Consider the following 10,070-nt stretch of genomic DNA (forward strand, 5'->3'; position numbering starts at 1 on the left):
GTTGGCTGAAGCACCTGAAACATCTGCAGAACTTTTTTCCTAGCTGCTGAGAAAATGAGAAGACTTGTGTCTGTTTCCTCTTCTCTCTCACTAGTATTTTACCAGTCATAAAAAAGTGCAACATTCTTTCATATCCTCTGCTGTTTTGAAGGATTCTGCAACTATGATATGTTTAAAGCTAGCTTCTTTTTTGTTTATGTGATACTGCATTTATGGTCTGATATTTGTAAATTTTGTTGTAGCAAATAGGGATGAAAGCCTTTGGTTTACCTCTATTCTTCTTTTTCAGAAGAAAAACTTAACTACGTGGTATTTGTGTGTGCATGTGGACCCACATATATCTGAAAAGTTGTCCCTGTTTTTCATTCTTAACCTCTGGGGTGGGTGTGAAAAAGGTCTTCAGTTTTATTTTGCTTTGTAATCCCATAGTGCTCCTCAGAGAAAAAACACTGAATCTTTATAAACTGTATGAATTCCGTTAAGATACAGCAAAATGTGTAAGAATTTGTTAATTTCCCTTTTGCTGTCAGGAACATTAAATGCAGTATCAGTGAAATGTAAATATTTCACACTGTTGCATCCCAGCAAGAGCTGAACTTTACTGGCTCTCAACTATTTGCTTTTTGTTAAAAGGGCATGGGGAAAGAAAGCCCTTTTCTCTTCAAGATACAGTAAATACTAAATTGATATTCACCTGATTAAATGTCTCTGTGTGTGCTGAATAAATATTTAGAATTTTAATACTACATTTTCAAAGATTGATCTGACCTTAGACTTTCACCAGCCACAGAATTTTGACTCCTGGCGTTGTAAAGACATGATCATGCAAGGCTGTGTTAAAGGTCCAAAATGTTAGGGGTTTTTGTGTGGATATCTTGCTCAAGGACCTTTTTTTCTTTTTTTTTCTTTTTTTTTTGTGAAGTAGTATAGGACATACATTGATTATTTTTCATACATACACTTTAATTTTTTCTTAAACTGTGGTCTAAGTTAGATCCCTGTGAGCCTGGGAAGGTAATGTATATCTCCAGATTCTTGAGTTGTAACTGGATAGTTACAAGTATAAGTATCGATCCTGCTTGCTACTCATTTAGAGAGCAGTGAACCATTTTGTAGTTTAAAACAAATGCACTTCTGAACTCTCATGACTTCAGATCCTTTGATTTTCACCTAGTCGCTAAGACCATGCCTGGGGCTACAATCTTTGGTAAAGTACTTGAAATTATCTTAACAAGTCTTATTTGAGTTTGCCATCAGCAGTCTGTTTTCCTGTGGTGGTTGTAAAAGTGCAGTCTAGTAATCAAAGTGGTTCTCCTACAGAAAAAAACCCAACGTTCAGAACAAAAGTATTTGATAAAACAGGTCTTAAAATATGGTCTAGACATTTGATTACTTTCATGAGTATTTTTGTCGCTTCGGAAGAGGCCCACTTTTTTTCTTGCCTGTAAAATTGGTCCATCATTCCACCTCTGGACAGCCACCAAGACATTTATGCCGCGTGGCTGATTGACCCTTGGTTGGAGCCCGTGTTCCTGGCCTCGGCAGCCACTGGTGTAACTCCATTGTGAAGCCTGGGACAGTGGTGCGTAATTGTCTGTTCACGTGTGTATCCAGGGTTCAGCCAGCTTGGCTTTGAGCTCAATAAACAATATTAGTCCTTGTTTCTGTATCAGAACTTTTCATGGTTTGCATGTGCATTTCTTTCCTTCCATTTCTTCGCTTCTTTGGAGCTACTTTTCTGCAGTGTTACTCTGGGAGCGCTGACAGCAGCAGCAGTCAGCGAGGTAATTTTATTAAGCTTATTCAGCAGCTGCTTCTACACTGAAGGGTACGCGTTCGTTAACAGAAAAAGATCTTCAGCGAATGCTGTACTAGTTATCTTCACTTTTCCTTGCCGGGCGTACTGACCAAAAAGAGGCATTTTTAAAAAATAGAATTTAAAAAGGAATTGTTAAAGTTCGGAGACATTAAGAGGAAGTGAGTGTATTGCCACCATGACCCTCTGTCATATTTATCCCCACCTTAAACGTGTGTGTTTCTTGTAATAGCTTGCCCTTTGTGCTGTTATGCTTTTGGCAAGTGAGCTGCCATTTGTACAAAAATGGCAACTATGGATATGCAACAGTTTATCATTTTCTTTCCACTTTTTTTCAATAGTTCGGCTGCAAAGCTTACCTGGTTTTACTGGGTACAATTTTTCATTGTATCAGTTTTGTGGGTGGGTTTTTTTTGTTTGTTTGTTTGTTTGTTTGTTTTTAAGTTCCAAATCAGTAACACTGGATTGCTACGTTTTCTAGTAGGCTTGTGATTATACAAGCAGGTAGCTAATGGTCATTTTTCTGATGCTTTGACATTCAGAAATATAATGCACATGTTTATTATAATAAAATACATATGTGGAAGGTAAAGCTTGGCACCTTTGTCATTGTCTTTGCTGTTGATGGTTTCTGAGGGTTGGCAGAGAGTGCTCTGGTTCCCATTTACAATGAGGACACAAAAGGAGATGTGTGAAAGCAGAGAGGCAGAGCTGAGACCCAGGAGGCAATCGTAGCAAGGAATGGTGGTTTGGGTGGATGGTGGCTGAGCAGTAAGAGAGTGTAGCATAGCAACAGCTAAGAGATTGAAGGCACCTGTTTTGGTAGGCTTGAGCTTGCTTATTGTGAAGTTCTGTCTATAACATTAGTTTTGAAAGATTGGAGTAAATATTCTTTTATAAACACTGATGAAAGCTGCACAAGGTGTTTTTTGCCAGGCAGTGAACAGCTGTCTTACATGTTTGAATTGGAATTTATAATTGAAATAGCATGCATTTTTGAGAAAGATTTCAGAAGATCCATCTTGTATTGTTTGGCCTAGGTTTAGTATTTATTAGTTACTTTCAAAAACTGAAGTAGAATTAATTATGTACATCCTTTGCTTTCTATCCTTGTTATTCTACAGCTCGATTTTTCTTTAAAAAAGTACAAAATACTGTAAATTGTTGTTCACTATAAAACTGTTGGTTTAAAAATATTGGCCTCATGGCATGACTTTATTGAACTCTCTTGACGGACAGTTTAGAAATTAGTAGGATAGGTAAAAATACCATTTTAATATTTTGATATTTGTGTAATTTCAGTTTTAAAAAGATAAATAATTTTACTTTCAAACGTCTTTGGATTTTCCAGAGGTTAAGTCCAAAGAGCTTAGAATGTATTAACCAGATTGTTGGAAGCCTATGGAAAGATCTGATCAGACTGAAGTTTTTTGGAATACTGAGTCTCCTATACATATTAAACAAACAGAACTGGTTCACCAGGAAAGGTGAAGGTCATTCTCTGAATCTGCTCTAAATTACAGCTTCAGATAACATGTTGATCTTCATAGCTTGGTTACCAGGTATGTAGTAGTAGCTACTGTTTCCATATTTTCAGGAAAGTGAAGTGGAACACTTAACAGGAAAGGAGGAACATTTATGTAACAAATACATTGGGTAGAGAAATCCAACCCACTATAAACCATGATTAAAAAAAAAAATATTGTGAACTTTCATTGTGAATGCAGGGGATTTTAAACCGTATCTAACGAGAAAACATTTTGAAATGAGTATGACAGTACAGCTTTTGTTGTGAACCCCAAAAACAGTTGGCAGAGAAAATGTGTGAGTCTTTGATTTTCCTAATGTTTAGGATCTGTCCCTATCTTTCATATTTCACAATTGCAGAGGTGTGATTGTATTTAGATTTCTCGAAGGCATTTAACTCCGTACTGTGCCACACTTTTCCAAATCAGTGTGTTGCAACAAGAACAAAGGGCAGTTTTCCAGAGCGGGCAGCCCACAAGCTAGTCACTGGAAATCTACAGAGTGCCCGAAGCTGATCAATTTTCCTGTTGGTGATCTAGAATTAGCTATACAATCATGACAAAATATTGATGATGGAAACTAGCCACGTGTCAGGAATGATGAAAAAAATTGCAGAAAGTGAAATACCCTTGTTAAATTCCTTTTTTTCTTAGGTGATATGCTTTCAAAGATCATCTGGACTTTTTCGATCAGTCTTTCCTTTCTGTTCTTGGGAGTTGGGGCATTGGTAAAGCATTCAGTCTTGCCTAGCTATTTTATGTGGTCCATTTAGAGTTCTCTAAGCTTTTTGTTCCCCTGAAGTAAACGTCCTAAGTTACTATGAAGAGAAAAAGGGGAATTGTATTTTATGGCTTGTAAAGACCTAGGAGCAAATGAAATATGTTCTAGAAGCTATTCTGAACTAAAAATCTGTTTCATAGTTGCATGCAATTCAGGAGACTAGACTTGAATCCAGGTTGTTTCTTTAAATGCTGGTTTTATGTTCCTGGCCTATTTGTACAAAGCAGGCTGTACCAACAGGACCTAGAAGCTTTCTTTGAAAGTAGTAGTGAAGAGGGTTTAGAGGAAATTGTAAATAGGCTATAATTTGCCTTTTGACTCAAGTAGATGAAAAGTAAAATGGAATTTTGTCCTTCTGTCTCAAAGTGTTTGGGTTCAGTAAATGTGAAAGTTACAATTGTCCTTCCTCAAAATGAAAGGGGTAGGAGGAGGACTGAGCAGAGGCAGTGATGGTAACACCTGACTTCTTCATGCACTGAAATGTGGTGGTCTAGAGAGACTGCTGTTTTACCTTTGCATCTTATTTCACTTAATTGCTTATACACTCAGTTAGGATGAATATTCACATGTCCTCTTTGAACATAAACATATGTGAAGAGTGATGTATAATACAACTGACATATAGGGGATAAGCTTTTTGTGTGAGTATTCTTGGTTGCTTTTAAATTTTTTATAAATCAATTAAGTGCAGCAGTAAAAGGAAGACACACACTGGGTTATCAAGCATATTGATTATTACTTTATGTTAGTTAATTTAAACCACGTCATGCACTTTAAGTGTTTGAAAACAGATATATTACAATAGTTGTTGTTGAGTTGCAACTCTCATTCTGTGCTTTTTTTAAATGTTGGATTTTAGCAACTCGTCTTGTCTTGATTGATTACTGGAAGAACTTTTTAGTGGTTTCCCTCCAAACTGAAATACCTTATGCAGAATGGAGCATCTGCCGTTCTGGTCATCCTACATGCACACCTTTATTTAATGTTAGTATCTTAACATTTCTGTGCAGTGCAGAGAGCAACAAGGTGCTGACTGGGTTTAAATAACAATGCTCGCTAGTAGGTCCTAGTCAGCATCAAGGAAAAGTCCTATTCACTGAGGGATGGGCTCATGTAATTAAAGTAACTCTTCCTAGAGATTAAATTTCAGGAGAGTGTGTAAAATGCAGCGCAATAGAAATTTGTTAATTCTGTTCTTTTTTTAAACCAATAACTGACAATACTCTTTTCTTGTTCTTTGCAGTGTGGTGATAGAAATATTTGGTAAGCAATTCAGTGACTATTTCTGTATATGAAATTGAATTTTATTTATTTTAATGCTATTGAAATGTGAAAGAAATTAACCTAACTTGTTATGGTAATATGTATAAGGCTTGACTTCTAAGTATTTGTTTTGTCTTTTGCACATCGAAATTGCAGACGTTGATTATTATATATGGTATCTGATTAGAGCTGCGTCCTGGTAGTAGCCAGAGAAAACTGTAAAAATATTTCAGTAGAGATATGTGTAATTCATATCCCTGACACTGCTTCTGGTCATAATCTCATACGTAGAGATTGGTCTCAGTCCTAGAGTATCAGTATCAAAATGTTTGTTCCGTTAGTTGCTGTAACAGTGTAACAGATATTCATCTATATGAATATCTTCCTTTGGAACAGGAGACCAGAGGTGTTCATAGCTTTCAAGCCTTCTAGTGTCAAAATTAGTCTTGTATGAAAAGTTATTTCCGAGCCACTCTTCTCTTATCTTTGTAAGATGTCGCCAGAGGTATGACGTTCATGTGCATGCTGCCTGGTCTTCACTTGAGAAACTTTAGACCATAGCTTAGCGGGGTGTAGTGTACTGCCTTGTAAATTACAGCTTTTTGCAATAGACTTCACTTTTACAGGTATTTACAGTAGAATTAACTTTTTAAGCACGTTTTGAATTACAGTTGTAATGAGAAAAATATTATTTGCACTACTGAACAACTGAAATTTGAAATATGCTGGTGAATTCCCAGATTTTCAGTAATCCTTCTTTTGAAGACCACTTGTCTTAACAGAATGAAAGAAAAAAATACAGAGCAGAAATTCAGTGCTTTATCTATAGCATCAGCCTGATCTTTTGTCTTTCCCCTCAATGCCAACATGTAATTTATATAGCTCATTAAATCTTTGAATAAGCCCATATTTTTTTTCCCTGAAGCTTGGAAATAGGAACTTAGTTTATTTAAAATTATGTTGGGGAAAGGGACTATTAATAATGCTGACTTTTATGTACACTGGAATACTGCCTTTTACGTAGTTTCTTAGCTCTCAATATCATTGCTTTTTGCTGTACATATCATTACATAGTTTTATCAGATAGGGGAAAATACAAAATTATTAATATAATTGGCTTTATTTGCCAGGCTGGTCTTTTCTTGGCTATGATACTTAAATATACAATTATGTCATAAGTCTGTGTAACTTATTGCATTTGGAACCTGTTAATTCTGTGAGGAAATGACTTTTTTTTCCATTGTCCATCAAATGCATACAAAATCTCAGTGAGGACAGTTTCCTATCTATTTCTAGATAATATTGACTGCAATGGAGAGAGTGGTATGGAAGAAGCACTTGTTTTAGGATACAATACTGAAAACTGAGTCTTGAGGCTTTTTTACTTTTTTAACCAACGTAAGAACAAAAAAGTTATCTCAATTGGAGATGATAAGTAAGTAGAAGAATTTTAATTTGTTTGAAACAACACACAGGTGCATATGATAAAATGAGGAAGAATTGGTGTGATTTTTATGAAAGAAAATAATGTCATGTATGTATGAGAGTTCTTTGAGAGAATTAGAAAGCACATGGACAGGGAAGAACCAGGTGATGTTACTTGGATTCCCGAAAAGTAATTGAGAAGATCCATCCCCAGAAGTTTGAAAATAACTTGAATTGCTATGGAGACTGCATCCTTGCCTTGATGGGTGATGATTAAAAGGGGAGATGGTGGAAAAGTTCATGTGTGGAAATAAATTGTCTTTTCTCATGATGGAATCTTACAAGGGTTTGTGCTGGGAATCTGCATTTCAGTGTATTCGTAAATGCTGTGGAAGACGGGTAGAATAATGAAGCAAAAAAGTTGTTGACAGTATTAAGCTATTCAGGATGTTGTTACTGAAGGGCTAGCCATGAAGGATTGCAAAAGGACATTGCTGTGCTGTTTGTTGGATGGCACAGTGCAATTTTATAAAGTTAAATGTGGTAATGCAGGCTGGGGAGATTTTATGAAAAAGGCAACCCTTGCTTTATGTACTCAGTGATGGGCACTGAAATTATATCATTTGGTAATTAATAAGATCTTGCAACTGAAATGAAAATGCCTGTTCAAAGTTCAGCAGTAGTCAAAATAGCAATCAGAATCCTGGAAATTTGTAGGAAAGCTATAGAGACTCATTATACTGCCAGTACCTCTTTATCTTATGCCACATGCTGCCTAGTTTTCACCTCACAACACCATGTTGGTGGAACTTGAAGACTAGTCGAAGGTCTGTATGAGACATTACTAAATATTAATATACTTTTTTGGGGGCTAGAACAGATATTACTGGAAGACGATGGATAGAGGTCTGCAGTACTGGGCATACAGAAGAGGTAAATCACTGTTTTTTCCAATGCAGAAGCTAGGTAAATCCAGTGTCACTAGTGAGCAAATTAAGAAAAAAGGAGTTTCTTTGCACAGATTTTGATTAAACTATGTGCATTTGCCAAAAGATGTTAGGCATGCTAAAGATCTACATGTATTGAAAAATAAATAAATTTGAATTCCCTATGTGGAGGAAATTCAGATTTTATGAAAAAGATCAGTTAGTGCTGGCTCAAGAGTCACTGACCTGTGGGTTGCCGGTGGCTAAAATGATATACAGGGAAAGTGTCACTAAAAGGGCAACTTTATATTACCTTCCATAAACACCATCTATTGAATGCTCTTTCTATTAGTTTTCTCTGAACAGGTGGTATGCATCAGTAGATAACACAATTTCTGCCATGCCCTAGTGCAAAGAAAAGGAGGGGGGGGGGGGGGGAACCACAGAAAAAAAGAGGTAAAAATAAATTATTACGAGAAGGTAGAAAGGTGTTAAAGAATAAAAAACAATTCAAAAAAGGGGAACCAGAGAGGGACAGAGGAAAGCAGTCCTGATAGCAACCATCACTTCTTGGTGTAGGAGTGGCTGCTCCTTGGTGATGCTCAGCCCAGAGCCCTGATTAGCCAGGGAGCTTGAAACAATTTCCAGGTCTCTGTTGTCAGACTTCCTGCTCTTTCTGACACTTGAAATGGCCAAGCTGACTAGGGCTGGGTGAAGTTTGACAAGAAGATCCCAAGACTTGTTGAGGCTTTGGATGTAGAGGGTAAATAAAAAAGGGGAGTGTATATGCAATTTCAGGACTTTCTGGAGGAACTGGAAAAGAAACGTGGCATATTTCGTATCTATACGATGACAGGGTCTCCCTCTCACCAGGGAATGGGCATGAGTCAGGATCACACAGGCACACCTGAGCCACTGTCTTGAGGCCTCCACTGAGAATTTTGCAACTTGCATTCCTGTTAAGCAATAGACTTGGTTAACAATATACGCTACCACATCGGGGTTTTTCACCTTCCTGTGGCAGTAGGTCATGCTACTGAATGCTTTGAGACACAAAGCCGAGTTGGAGGACTAAAGCGCAGTTTGATGGGGATGCTTTTCGAGGTGTGATTTCAAGGTGAATTGATTATCTGTTATACACTGTACTAAAGAGACATGGGGAGAAATTACTGATAGTTTTGGAGAGGTGCTGCAAGTTTAACCTGCTGTGTCTCTCTGTTGCATTTCTGTACAGCTGAGTTAGGGTAAGAACTTATAAAACAACAAAACTTACATTTACAATTCAGACAGTTACAAAGCAGGTTTAGAGATAGTTTTATAAAACCAGAACAAAACCCCACCCTTAGAACTACCTATTACTTTGATCATCTTGAAGACTTTTGGTGCCGTCTCTCTAATAAGCTCTTACGGGCTTACATGGCCATTTGGCTGGCATCTGGTTCTTGCCTTGAAAGATCATTAACCTGAGAATTTGTTGTGGTTTAACCCCAGATGGCAACTAAGGACCACCCAGCCGCTCACTCACTCCCTGCCAGTGGGATGTGGAGAGAATCGAGTGAGAAAACTCGTGCATTGAGGTAAAGACAGTTTAAGAGGTAAAGCAAAAGCCACATATGCAAGCAAAGCAAAACAAGAAATTCATTCACTGCTTCCCATGGGCAGGCAGGTGTTCAGTTGTCTCCAGGAAAGCAGGGCTCCATCACATGTAACAGTTACTTGGCAAGACAAAATACCATAAGTCGAAACGTTCCGCCCCACTTCCTTCTTCTTCCTCCAGCTTTATGTACTGAGTATGATGTCATATGGTATGGAACATCCCTTTGGTCAGTTGGGTTCAGCTGTCCCAGCTGTGTCTCCTCCCAACTTCTGGTGCACCCCCAGCCCGCTCGCTGGTGGGGCTGTATGAAGAGCAGAAAAGACCTTGACTCTGTGTAAGCACTGCTCAGCAATAACTAAAACATCCCTGTATTATCAACATTGTTTCCAGCACAAATCCAAAACATAGCCCCGTACTACCTACTCTGAAGAAAATTAACTCTACCCTAGCCAAATGCAGCACAGAATTGCTTTCATTGAGACAGATTAAGATTTGGTGATCATAGAATCATAGAATGGTTTAGGTTGGAAAGGACCTTGAAGATCATCGAGTTCCAACCCCCCTGCCATAGACAGGGACACCTCCCACTAGACCAGGTTGCCCAAGGCCATGTCCAGCCTGGCCTTGAACACCTCCAGGGATGGGGCCTCAACAACCTCTCTGGGCAACCTCTTCCAGTGCCTTACCACCCTTAAAGTGAAAAACTTCTTCCTAATGTTTAATCTAAACCTGCTCT

The 10,070-nt window shown here is 37.9% G+C and overlaps 1 protein-coding gene across 1 annotated transcript in view; it reads left to right on the plus strand.

Annotated features, from left to right (window-relative positions):
- The first annotated feature begins 258 nt into the window (after positions 1 to 258).
- Positions 259 to 10,070, plus strand: part of SCAF8 (SR-related CTD-associated factor 8) — a 59,322-nt gene continuing 49,510 nt past the window's right edge. The window contains 2 exon segments of the mRNA XM_009887607.1: positions 259 to 264; positions 1,777 to 1,784. The gene's annotated coding sequence lies outside the window, so the exon portion shown is untranslated.

Source organism: Charadrius vociferus, unplaced genomic scaffold (assembly GCF_000708025.1).
Source record: "Charadrius vociferus isolate BGI_N301 unplaced genomic scaffold, ASM70802v2 scaffold176, whole genome shotgun sequence".
NCBI classification, from domain to species: domain Eukaryota; kingdom Metazoa; phylum Chordata; class Aves; order Charadriiformes; family Charadriidae; genus Charadrius; species Charadrius vociferus.